Raw genomic sequence first — 14081 nt, 5'->3', positions numbered from 1 at the left:
CACATTCAACACCCATCACACACACACACACACACACACACACACACACACACACACCACCCAGCCACAAAGACATGTGCACATTTCCCTTACTCATGTATGTACACGCGTGACAATCCCTTCTGTTACAGATAGCATAAAAAATGCTCACATTTGAAAACAGATGTACAACCATCAGGTCACTGCCATCCACCAAACACACAGATGCACAAATTGACCCCATTCTTGCATTCCCTGAATACATACAAAACATCTTCCCATCAAAAAACACATATTCAACCCCTACTCCAAAATGCACATGCCAATACATGCATCTGTGAACTATACTTTACAAATTACATGCTTATACATTCATACATAAAATACACTCCCTGAAAGCAAGTGCACATTATACCACCAAAAATTGAAAATACACACACACACACACACACACACACACACAAACATATATGCATACAACCCTACTTTTTTCCAGAACGCACACAAACAGAATCCTAAACTCTCTAGCAAATCACACAGATGTGATACTCTCAAAAGAAACACATACTTCATAAACATTAGAAATATTACTTCATCCTCAACATACAACAACTCTTAGAACTTCCTAAAGATTTAGCAACCAGATATACCATGGTTATAAAAATGTAACATGCATGACACTGAAGGATATGGGCACAACCCAAAACATACACACATAAACATGACTCTATTCTCAAAAATATTTGATGTGCAAACAACTCCTAAATACACATAAAGACTCCCAATCCCCTCCAAATGTACATAATAAGGATATCAACTACAATTCATTTGTCATCATTTTCCAGATACATAATCCACTCGTAGCTTCAGTACAAAATATACCTACCACTGCATTCTCTACCCTCATACTCTAAGCCCCAAAGTGTACATACACATTCTCAAAAACTCTCCCTTCAAGCACTGCTCTTAATAAATACCCATAAACCCCACCACACCATGAACAATGCATACACACTGTCACTAACCAAATACCTAACATGTATTCCCATATACATGTACCACTTGCATTCCCTAAGAAAGCACACACCACCGACTTACAGCTCGAAAATGAATATACAGTCAACGCATTACCTGAATACATTCAGAGCCCTAGATTACATGTGATTGACAACACAGGTGTCTGTCTGAATATACACATTCCATAGAACAGCCACAGACTAAGAAGCACATGCAGCCACTCTGTCATTATTAATAGATATATATAGGACTCCTCATACCTCCTGATGTACACAGTCACAAGCACACAACCCCATGAAACTCTGAAAATTCTCAATTATATAAACTTCCTATCTGTCAGATGCCTGGTCATACACCCAGAATTCCTCATAACCAAATATAAAACACATACACCACAAAAACCAATTAAGGGTACACAATCTGTACCCTATCATATAAAACCTCATAATTCTGCTTACCTTCAAAAAAACAGTTAAAATAGATACACATATCCCCATATCACAGAAAAATATTGACCAGCCAATATAATGCAAAATGCAATCACACAAATGTTCTATCAATAACTGAATATATTCAGAACATACTCAAATACTTCTTAACATATGACACTAATCTCCATTCCCAAATGTATCTTATATGACCACCTGTATGCCACAAACATGCACATACATTCAATGCCTCAGAATCTGAACGTAAGTACAGGAAAAACTCTCAGTCCTAAATTCTTACCTTGAAACCCTGTTTATACATATAAACTCTAAGATCTGGAAATACATAGATCCGAGCTCTCGCCAGCCTGCGGCAGACTGAGCCATCTTCCAGCGGCCCCAGCGAAGTGAGAAGCAGCTCATAGCATCTGCCCTAAGAGGCCCGGAGGTCTGATCAACTCGCCTGCCTTGGCCTCCTCCAGGCTCTGCTCTTCAGGCGCGCCATAAGCTGCCTTGGCGCTTGTGACGGCTGCGCCCCGCATGTATCAGAGCGGCTCTGCTTCGCCCTGCTGCAGAAGGACTCCCCAACCTGCGCCGCCTGCCGGTGCCCAGGATGCACCGCCACTCGCCCTCGCCCGCGATCGACCCGGCCTTCGTCCCCAGGCTCCTGGCGGCCGTCTCAGCGGATTCAGGCACCATGAGGTTGTGTTCCCCAACTGCGTGTTCCATGGGAAAGGTCACAAGAAGACTCTATAGTGCTCTCGCCAAAACTCTGAACAGCAGCGCTGCCTCTCAGCACCCAGAGTATTTGGTGTCACCTGACCCAGAACATCTGGAGCCCAGTGATCCTAAAGAGCTTCTGGAGGAGTGGAGGGCTGTCCTGCATACTCAACCTCCCAGGTTCCAGAGGGACTTTGTGGATCTGAGGACAGATTGCCCCCATAGCCACCCACCCATTAGGGTCATGCAATGGAACACCCTTGCCCAAGCTCTTGGAGAGGGCAAGGACAACTTTGTACAATGCTCTGTTGAAGCTCTCAAGTGGGAAGAGAGGAAGTGTCTCATTCTGGAGGAAATCCTCGCCTACCAGCAGGGCATACTGTGCCTGTAAGAGGTGGACCCCTATTTTGACACCTTCCATCCGCTCCTCAGTAGACTGGACTATCAAGGCACCTTCTTCCCAAAGCCCTGGTCACCTTGTCTAGATGTTGAACACAACAATGGACCAGATGGTTGTACCTTATTGTTTTCTCCAGAACCGATTCAAGCTGGTCAACAGTGCCAATATCAGGCTAATGGCCATAACGCTGAAAACCAACCAGGTGGCCATTGCTCAGACCCTGTTGTGCAAAGAATCAAGACTACAGTTCTGCATCAAGGCCACCCACTTGAAAGCTCGCACTGGCTGGGAGCAGTTTCATTTGGCCCAGGGCTGTGACCTTCTCCAGAACCTGCAGAACATCACCCAAGAGGCCAAGATCCCCCTGATCATTTGCAGGGACTTCAATGCAGAGCCCACTGAAGAGGTCTACAAGCACTTCGATTCCTCTGGCCTCAACCTGAATAGAGCCTACAAGCTGCTGAGCAACAACAGGCAGTTGGAGGTCTGGACCTGGGAGGGGGAGGGAGGGGACACACCCTGAATTACACCTGGTACTCCAGACAGGCCACTGAGCAGTGGCTTGGCGCTTGACCTGCTTACGCAGGAGCAGATGGAGCTTCCCTCCTTCAACTACCCCTCTGACCACCTCTCTCTAGTGTGTGACTTTAGCTTTAATGAGGAACCCAACAGACTTCTATAAAAGCTGATCTGGCCTTTTTAATCACAGGAAACTTAAACAGGGATATTCAGGAAACTGAAAAAAAGATAGGAAATTGCCTGAGGAAGGTCCGCAGTTGCAGTTTCTGTATCCTTTCCTGCCTTTCCAGCATGCCCTTGGGAATGATCCTGTTAGTTCAGGAACCTTTTCAATGCAAATTGTAGCAAAAAGGCTGTTTGTTTGCACTCTAGTTTCCGGCTTTTTTTATTCTCCCTCCCTGAGGATTCCCTTTTGCTCTGTCATTTAAGGGCATTCAGCTGGGCTCCCTTTGAAGCTCTTTCAGTTTGTGGATGCTTTAAAAACTTGCTGGCTTGCTTGCCTATTCCATCGCTAACATTCAGTATGTAGGAAAATTTCACTAGACCGTATTTCAAGTTATTCATTTGTGAGTTTTTCAAATGTCAACAGGATATGCATGCAATATTTATTATTTTTATATCTTCATGTAAAACTAAATTATGACATCATGAACATTTTAGAACCGTGCAAGACTCAAGTTATAAAATCACTTAGAGTAATTTTCTTCAAGCTTTTAAATGTCTCCTTCTGGTGCCCTACAATGTGTACAGAGAAGCTTTTCAGCATGGGGGGGATATTATTTAAGTCTGAGTATAGGGACTGAAGCTCTCTTCATCAATACTGTTCTCTCTGCCTCCATGTTTCCCATTGTGTTTCTTGAAAAATTCCAGTTAGTTTTCCATCATTTAATCACTGCTATGCATTGTCCTTTTTCCATTGGGATAATAGTGGTATACATTTGAAAGTTAGTATCATCATCATTTATGTTGGAATGTGCTTTTCACCATGATTATTTGGGAATTATTATGTCACTGTGTCTAAGAAAGCCAAGGGGACTTTCTTTTCAGAGATTTGAAGGCTGTTTTGTTTTGTTTTGTATTTGTATTTGTTCTTGTTGTTGTTGTTGTTTGTTTGTTTGTTTGTTTTTGGTACTAGGGATTGAGTGCAAATGTACTTTACCACTGAGCTACATCCCCAAGCCTTTTTCTTTTTTGTTTTAAGACAGGGTCTTGCTGAGTTGCCCAGGCTGGCCTCAAAACTTGTGATCCTCTTGTCTCAGCTTCCTGAGCAACTGAGATTACAGGAATAACCTCCATCAGCCAGAGATGGGAAACTTTACAGAAAGCCTGTAATTGGGCTGTCAGAGAAGTTTCCTAGGAAATCCAGATGACTGTCATTTAAAACATCTACAAAGAAGAATGTAAGAAGTTAAAAGATAACCCACAATTCTCAACCATCAGAAATAAAAGTGATACAGATAAGAGGTGATGCCTCTTCCAAACAACATAACCCATCAGGAGTAAACTAGTACATATTTTATTGTATGAGTTGTAAATATTTAAGATTAATAAATAACCTTTTAAAGCTTAAAAAAAGAAATACACAGATCCATAACAAAGATGACACACAGTCCTAGATCTTCCGAAAGGCATAGACACATGTTCACAACAGTCCATAGTGCCAAAAATAAAAATCATGGAACCAGCACCAGTAGCTCAAACACATGCACTACTACAAAGGTACTCACACAACACAGGCCAAAGAAATCACTCAGACACAATCCTTGCATACATGACAATCAAACATGCACACAAAAGATGATTCATGTATTTTGGTTCATGTTCTTTTCCTGACTCTTCACATGAGTCCTGGTACTAAGGCACAAGATCACACAAGCAGTACACCACATACATAGTCTAATATTTGACACCTACAGTCAGCAATTTGTTTTAGTCTATTAGTTTTGTGGGTTCTGAAGATAGAAGTGGAAGGGTATAAATGCAGATTTCAGGCAAACACATTGATGTTGAAAATGTAATAAGAGAATATAAAAGTGAAAAGCAGAGGCTATACTCCCTCCTATAAAACTGAGAAGTACTTGCCAGTCACTCAATAAATATTTAATACAGAGAAAATGCTTCAAATAGAAAGAGACCTCTTTCAGATACCCCTTCTGGAGACACTGAGGTAATTCAAGGGGAGGATCACCCCAAATAAACCCATATGAGTATCCATCTCAGCCTATACAGATGTCTCCTAGCTTTGAAGACACATTGTTGTGCAATGTATGTTCCCATGCTGGGCCTGAGCTTGTCCACCTGGGCTCCCTGCAGTCACATCTGCCCCAATTTGTGAATGGTTTACAGTCCATGCACATTTGGTCCTCTTGCATTTGGACCTGTAGTAAGGCAGTATGTCTGGTGGAGGGTGGATAGAAGAGGAAAACTGTTCAATTTATGGTGGCTGGGAAGCAAAGAGAGAAGGAACATGTGTCTGAGTACCTGTTGAGGGGCACATCCCCAATTACCTCATTTCCACCAACTGGGTCCCACCTCCTAAAATGTGCCACTACCTCCCAGTGGGTTATCAGGTGGGAAAGAAATGTTTAATATATGAACGTATGGGAGACACTAAAGATCCCCATCAGGTTCTATCCCTTGTCCCAATAAACTCAATCCATCTCACGGCATTCATCTCTAAAAGTCCAAATGGTCTCAATAGTTCCTGTATTGCTCAAAAGTCCTTGTCCAAAGTCTCCTCTGAGACTCAAGGAAACTAAGTGAAGTGTTACTGTGAGGAAAAGATTTATACTCCACACATTTTCTTTTAATTAATGAGCATAATTTTATTTTCTTCCCATACCCTAATCCTTATTTTAATTACTAGTTTTTGAGTTAGTTAAAAGCACTAACCTTTGTACAGGGCAACAACCTAGGTTACAGGAAAAGTCCAAATTAAAAGGCATTAGCAAAGATATAGAGCATAGAGATTGACTGAGATGAAAACCAGAAGCCCATACCTTCAAAATGCAAGCTTCTAAACAATCATGTCTTTTTAGATTCACAGGTCCCAGATGACTCAGTGACCACTGGACCCAGATAAGACCGTCACAACCCACATTCCAGAAAAGGAAATTTATCCAGATTAGTGAACTACCCTGGTGCCCACCTGCCCACTATTGAGGAAAGAATCCCACACAACATGCTATATGAACATTCACTTGGCAGCACTAAGCAAGATGAAACAAGGAGCTAGTCATTCATTTTCTTACCTGTGGGCATGTTGCAAAATAAAGTCTCTTCTTTTCCCAACACACTGATGCTTCAAGTCATTGGCTCTTTCAAATAAAAGAAAAGCAGCAGAATCAAAACTTTCATATTTACATTAGCTGTAATCCTCTGTAAAATGATAAAGAACTTAAAATAATTGAAAGATACAATGATGAAGGAGAAACACAACCATCCCAAAAAGGAAGAACAAAAACTTGCAAGTTGGCATCTGAACAAAGCTTATCAGGATAAACATTAAGTTTTGCATTCCATGTGTGGAACTGGGGCACATGATTGTGCAAAATATGTAACAGAGAACTTGGACATCCTCAGCCCTCCACTCTTTGTCTACTACAGGGCCACTCTATGGATCCAGGTGAACTCACTGCCTGTGACTTCCCATGGCAGATGTTTTATGTTGCTAACGTTGCTAACTACCTCGGGTTTCCAATAAAACACTGGCTTCACTCTCATAGTTTGACAAATCACCCTTTTGGGGCCTGCTGGATGGGACTCTGACTGTTTCACATACTTCACTACCACACCAAGCTTTCCTCTCAAATATCAGTAGAAGCCTTCATGACCCCATAACACTTGCATTCAGCATGCCTGATAAACAGAATCACATGGACAAAGCAATAGTTTGCTATCAATGGAATCAGTAGCCAGGACATTCTAGACCATGGACTCTTCATGCCTGAATGGTGTTAGTTAAACAGGAAATGGATCTTCCTAAGCTTCCCTGGGAAAGCAGGGTACCCTGACATTCTCCTCTCAAACAAGTCTTGTACCCAAGGTACATTTCTAGTGTATTAGTGCAATGTTGCCTCTCCATCACATAAATAAATCCCTATTTCCCAGTTGTATAAAAATAAGTTTCTACTCAATACACATATCACACATATAGCCCCAGAAATTATGTCAAAACTGCCATATCCCTTAAATACACATATGCCTAATATTTTTCCTTTTCACAACTATTGCTAATTCATGCAACAAACACTGACACACACAAATGAGCACCTCTAGGGTGTGCTAGTTAATACAATCTGTATATATATGTACCTCTCTACAAGCATCACATTCTTACACAATTACCCAACACATACAAATATGGAAATATTCCCAAACACACATGATATCTAATGCTGCCATCATATACAAAATCAAAAACTGCTAATAAAAAGAAATAACTCCACATCTAAAATGCAGAGTCCTACTAACACCACACCACAATCAATATATATATATATATATATATATATATATATATCCATCCTACTATTCCAAAAAGTATTCACAGACTGGCCGTTAGACACTCAAATACATAAACATAAATATGAATACCAAAATAAAAACAAATCCACATAACTAAATAGCATGTCCTGAATATAAAAATATTCCTATATTTCCATATTATGTCAATCACTTTGCAAACCCAGAGAAATACACCCAAATGCAATCCTTTACATTGCCCATATGCACAAACATATATTTATTTCCAAAATTACCACCGTGCATGCACTCATCCCAGTATTCATGGAAAAAAAAAAAAAAACAAAGGTTAAATATTATGAAACTCAAATTATAAACACCTAACCTCAACTCCCTGAGTTTATGCCCATCACTTCTCACACCCTTTAAATTCACTCATTCCTACACAGTCTCCCAGAAACAGTCACAATGTTCCTTTCATCTAAAATTACACCAAGACACCACCACCCAGACTTCTGAATATGTAGCAGATTCTCATGAGTCAGTTGAAAACAAAACAACCCCAACACTCTGAATGCATATCAACACATTAGGGACACTACCACCCAATAAAAGGAAGAATGAAAAACACTCATGCTCTCTGAATTCCTACCATCCCTAAAATTACAAGATCAACATCTCATTTTCTCATATAAATTACCCCACATAATTTTCATGTCCCTAAAAACCAAACGAAAATTACCTTGTGTCTACAAATGCACACCCGGACTCCCAAGTAACCCATCAACACACACAAGAGAGCACAAAATCAATTTAACATGTACAATAGATGAACACCATAAAATTTAGTAATAAAATAGGAATCTGTTTACTGCAAAACGACTTGTGGTCAAATGTTTCTCCTGTAATCATGTTGCTTTGTCCAGACTCTTCCACCAAAGTCAATCTATGAGGGCATGTCAATCGTGATGTGACCACATCAGCCTCAGCAAAAGTGACTCAGTATTCCGTTTTGCAAAGTCACTAACATCATGAAAACTGAGCGTCCTTCTGCCTAACAACCCGGATACTGGCTGACAGTGTCTCTAACATTCACAGCTTTCACCGGGGAACAAGAAAATAACAGTCACAACTTTGTCTCACACCGACAGGAGCACTGACCTGCTGACCGGTACCATGCTTCTCAAGCACTGCAGAGGTTCTCTGGAGCATGGGCGCCACTGAGGCTGCAAGGGACATGGACAAGGCCTCGACGTTGGTGCCGCCCTAGCCAACGTGCCCCTCACTTCCAGGCCAGGCGGGCCCTGGCACAGCTGGCCTAGTCGGGGCGCGGCCCATGTCTGAGGTGAGGAAAGGCCGGCACCCCGGGCTGCCTGGCGAGGTGCAGGGGGCTGTGCCGTGTAGCAGGCGCCTACTCACAAGCACACGGAGGCCGACGGCCGACGGATGGAAGACTGGACAGACTTCGAGGCCTATGGGACTGACTCTGGACGCCACCGTGAGAGCCACAGCCAGCCTGTTGTCAGTGCCCCTGCCTATGCTTTGCTACACTGAAGCTGCAAGGGACTCTTGAGCCAGCTGTAGGATGGCAGCCCAAGAGCGCCAGAGCGCCTCTTGCCAAGAACATGCGCATGCGTGAGGGGTGCCAGCGGGAAGCTCAGAGCGCTTGAGGGGGTCGGGATGTCTGTGAGGTGTCTGGCAAGGCAGCTTCTTGTCACAGAGCCTCTGGGCTGGCTCTTCTTTCAGAGAGTGCATCTGAATCACCGTTAGTGATTTTCACTACTACTAACCGGCCATGCCTGTATTAGAGAGCACTGGAGCAGCACTTGGAAGTGCTCTACTCTGAAGCATAGAGTCCTCATTTGGACCCAGTGTTTTTACCACTTTTACACTATGCACGTTTAATTCATGTTCACTAGTCCAAACATCAGTGTATGCTTTCTTCCTAGTCCATCTGTAGGTTCGATTAAAGAACAGGTCTGGCAAAGAATTATAGGTCTGGGTAACACTCTGAAACCCCCATTCCTTTATTTTGTCTACTTCTACATTTACTGAACTCAGCATATTATAGCATACAGAGAGCTCTCCCAATATATATGGATGCTCAATTCTTTTCTTTGAATATTTTTCTTATATGCTTAATGAAGACTTGGCAATGTTAACCAATTTCAGTAGACATAAATTTAATCCTCCACATTCTTTTAGCTTGAAGTTTTTCACATTTTTACCACAGAGTCACTTGACCTGGTAAGACATTGAAAAATAATTCACTCCCTTGATGCTCTTTCTGGGAATTTGGGTAATTAATATCACTTCCCTCCAGAGGATAATGGGGAAGACATGTCAAATGTGGCACTGCCAAGGGTCTCCTGGTGCACAGACCTAAAATCTCTTCACAAGGCAGGCAGGGCCTTTGTCATACCTCCAAAGTTTCCTGATTAGGTGGACATCCATGTTCAGAATATTTTTTTCCCTTCAGCAACAGATAGTTCAGGACTTTATGACAGCAATGGTCAGATGGTAGGACGGAAGAATATTTCACTGCTGCATTTCATGGCCACTCCATTCCTTGACTTTGTCCTACAGAATTTACTGTACTGAGCCATATTTTTAGATGTGGAGAGCTCTCCCAATATATATGAGTGAAAGAACAGATGTTTTCTTTGAGTGTGTTTGTTATAACCTTAATCAAGGCTTAACATTGTCCATCAATTTCATCAGACAGAGCAATTTTACCTTCTCCCTGTTTGTAACATACAGCATACTTTCAGTTGGTACACTTTAAAAAATGTGTACCATGGATAAACTTAGCCTTGTAACATTGAGGAAAACAAAACCCACTCCCTTGATGCTCTTTCTGGAAATGCCGGTAATTAGTATCACTTCCCTCCAAAAAATAGTGTGGCAGAGAGGTTAGGTGTGACACTGCCAAGGGCCACCCTGGTGGAAGACAGAAAAGTTCTAAAGAAAGCATACTAGGTCTTTGCCATTACTCCAAAGTTTCCTGATTAGGTGTAAAAGCTTCTGTTTTCTGTAGCTCATCAGACATATTCAGACATGTTTTTTTTTTGTGTGTGTGTGTGTGTGTTTTCTTTGCTCAGCAATCATTGTTAGCCTGGGGATTTACAATAATAATGTCAGATGATAGGGCAGAAGGACATTTGACTGCTCCTTTCCATGCCAGTCTCCATAGATTGAATTTGAGCTACTTGGATTATATGTGCATCTAGAGTCTAGCATTTTGAAGCAGTGGAAAACAGATTGCATAGGGTTAGAGCTGAAGTTCAGTGGAAAAGTACTGCCAAAGAGTATACAAGGGCCCTGAATTCATTTTGATCTAGCAAATAAAACTTGCTTTGAAAATTTGATATCCATCATTCATTATAGTAAACCATTATGTTTTTTTTTTAATTTAGAATTAAGGGGAAAAGACAGTTTTACCACACTGTCCTTTATATCAGTAGTTCAAAAAAAAAAAAAAAAAACAGAAGAAAGAAACAAACTAGATCTAATGTCAGTGACATGCTTGAAAACTATGGAAAATAATGAGCATATTTTACAAGTAAAAGATGAGCCAAAGAAGCCTGTTTTCAGTGTCTGGCTATTCTGTTTTGCCCCATTCCTTTAAAAAGGCTGATGTTGAATATCTTATGAACACCGAAGTGTGTGTTTTGCAGATTTGAATGGATGAAAGAAACACTATATCCATAAAATAAAAGCCACACTGTATAATTTATTAGCTGCTTATACCATGATTGTGTGTCTGATGAGATCCATGGATAAATGATCATGACCAGGAGGGGAAGCAAACAAAGATAATTGTGAGGTGTTGGAATACCATTGCATCTGTCAAACCACTGTCCTGTGAATCTGAGAAACTATTTCAAAATGGCCCAGAGGCACACACCACTTGGGACTCCACTCTATTCCGTGAAGGGAACTTGAAGTTCTCCCACACCTGCCAGAGCTCTTCATGGAATGTCTTTCCAGCCCCACTCAGGCCTGCTGCACTTGTCCTCACCCCCCACAGAATGTTTTGATCCCTCATTTAACTGGTGTTTACATTCAAACTTTGAACAGCTGTAGTAGGACCTGAAGGAACTGCTACAGCCAGTTCATGTTCTGGGTCCTCTATTGATGTTTTCCACTCTGAAAACTGCAAGACTCTTTGTCTAGCATCCTGGTATTTAGAATGAGGTGAGTCTAGAGGGTCAGGAGCTTGTTATCATACTGCCAGTTGCCCTGTAAATCCAGGGGAATTTAAATGGAATACTTCCCCTGTGATCAACTTAGCAGAAGTAGAGGAAGGAAAGAGCCTTATACAAGGCACTTGACATGGGTCAGGAAGCCCAGGGAAAAGTAAAACTGCTAATGAAGAAGAGGGCTCCTAAGACACAGGTCTAGAAATCTCAGGAAAATTACACTGGGTCAGCAGAAAGGAGAGAGGCCAAAGGTTTGATTGCTTATAGAATGAAAACAGGGTTTTTGGGCAGTGGGAGAAGGTACCATAGTGTGGGGAGGGATTGATTGTTGGAGAGGAGAGCCTGAAATCTGGTTCCATTCTTCAGACATCTAGAAGTTGCCTGTGATATCATACTGAGGGTATTGACAGGAGGGTATTGTATCATAAGTGGGCAGTGGAGAAAAAAATTTTTAGTTAGAAAAATGCCCTGGTGGGTTTCTCACTAACCACATCTGCAGTGCACTATCCTGTCTGTGACGAAAGCTGCAGGTACTCTAACTACCACAGTCCAGAGCTCCTCACTGCCCCCTGCCCTGGAAAACTTTTTCTTCATTCCAGGCAGGAGGTATTCTCAGTTCCTGAATGGCAAGGAACTTAGGAAACCTCAACCAACATAGATTTGAGTCTCTGTGAGGTCTTCTGAATGATTTGTGCTTTCATGGAAAAAATCTTTCAGACATTTTTGGTGTTGACCACTTTTTGTGGTGTAGCCATGCCCCTTCATTTTATGTTGGCAGGGAGATTTTGCTCAAATTCCTTCCTTGGTATTCCATTGTAACTGCATACATGGGGTGCGGGGATATACTCTGTTTTCCAGGATCAGGTTTAAAGAAAATTTGGTTCTTTTTGAGAGGAAGGAGAATAGCCCACAGCTATGAAGGGGCCCTACTCATATTGTCACTTGAAGTTAGGCAGGGGTCATAATTAATATGTGAAAGTGTTGAAGGTGGTGGACCTTGCATTCCTTGACTACATTCTGTGTGATGTCATGGTGAACAGGGATGTGCTCTAGACAACCTTGCTATATTTGGCATCTGGCATAGGCCTGGTTCTCTATGACACTTTCCTTCTCATTATTGAAAGCTCAATGGAAAAGAACCTCAGAATGGCTCAATTCCCAGGCTCAAGAGCATAACCAATGGCTGTTAAAATGTCTGGAAAGCCCCACTAATCATCCCATCACCTTTCATATACCTTAGTGGCTTTTGTTGTTCATGCAAGGAGAAGATCTCAGGGAACTGAAATCTATGACACAGACCTCCTCCTTGGGAACAGAGCTTGCTGTGTCAAGTAGGGACCACTGAACACTGGGGATAGGGCTGGCCTGAATCAGTGCCCCCACTGTTTTTTTGTGGTCAGAAATGCTGTGAGAAGTACCCACATGCTAGGCAGGATGTGTTCCTGATTGACTTTCAGGGTTTCTCTGGCTCCAGCTAGGGAGAGATTTCATTCAAGATCAGTTGTGCAAGCCTAGGAAAGAAACAGAAAGATTTATAAGAAACATCAGCAAAAGGAAACTGAGGAGGTGATGGGGCAATATTCTTTGGGAACTGTCACCTTTACAAAAGATCTTGAAGTATGTGGAAGTGCTCTGGAGAATCTTCCTTTCCCATTGTTAAACCTGAGGAGAGGGATGGTGCTACTAAGCAGAGTCAAATTGATCCATTTCTAGAGAGTCACCTAGGAGGACAATAAATTTTCTAAAAAGAATGCATAAGGGGTCTCTCAGAGACAGGTAAAGCTGAGGTGTCACAGTCAATAGATAGTGTTCAGGGCATTTTTTATACTAGGAATGACTCTTCTCTGTGTATAACTTTTGTCTAAAGGAGCATACCATGAAGTTTACTCAGGGATATTTGCAAACTGTACAATTTTCCTACCTACAGGCCCCTGATCTATTGTTCCCCATCAGATTTCCAGTGACCAAGGAACTGGGGAGCCTCTTTCTTGCTGCCATTTTCCCTCTTCTGCATTCTCCCATTTGCTTTGCCTTCACAACGTTGGCATTAAAGAGACCAGGTAAGAATTTCAATCCTGGTGCCCCTATGTCTCCCTTCAAAGGTGTACCCTTTCTTTATTTACCCCTTTGCAAAAAACCGGCTGTTCTGGGAGCTGTTCCTGGTGCAAGTGTGACTGCACCCATCTCCCAGGATAACCCTCTGGTGCTGTCTGCTTACTCTGGATAACTATTTGTGCCTAAGCTGTTCACCTTCATACAATGTGAGGAACAACAGAGACCAACAGAGTCTTCTCATATTCAAAACATTGCCCACACTCAGATATCTCAGATATCCCTCAATTAGAGGGCTCC

At 42.0% G+C, this 14081-nt stretch overlaps 1 pseudogene; it reads left to right on the top strand.

The window, feature by feature from the left end:
* The first annotated feature begins 1655 nt into the window (after positions 1 to 1655).
* Positions 1656 to 3226, top strand: LOC144253102 (nocturnin pseudogene; annotated as a pseudogene).
* Positions 3227 to 14081: the final 10855 nt, after the last annotated feature.

This window comes from Urocitellus parryii, unplaced genomic scaffold (genome assembly GCF_045843805.1).
Source record: "Urocitellus parryii isolate mUroPar1 unplaced genomic scaffold, mUroPar1.hap1 Scaffold_926, whole genome shotgun sequence".
Lineage (NCBI taxonomy): Eukaryota > Metazoa > Chordata > Mammalia > Rodentia > Sciuridae > Urocitellus > Urocitellus parryii.
This window is presented reverse-complemented; position numbering and strand designations above follow the sequence as displayed.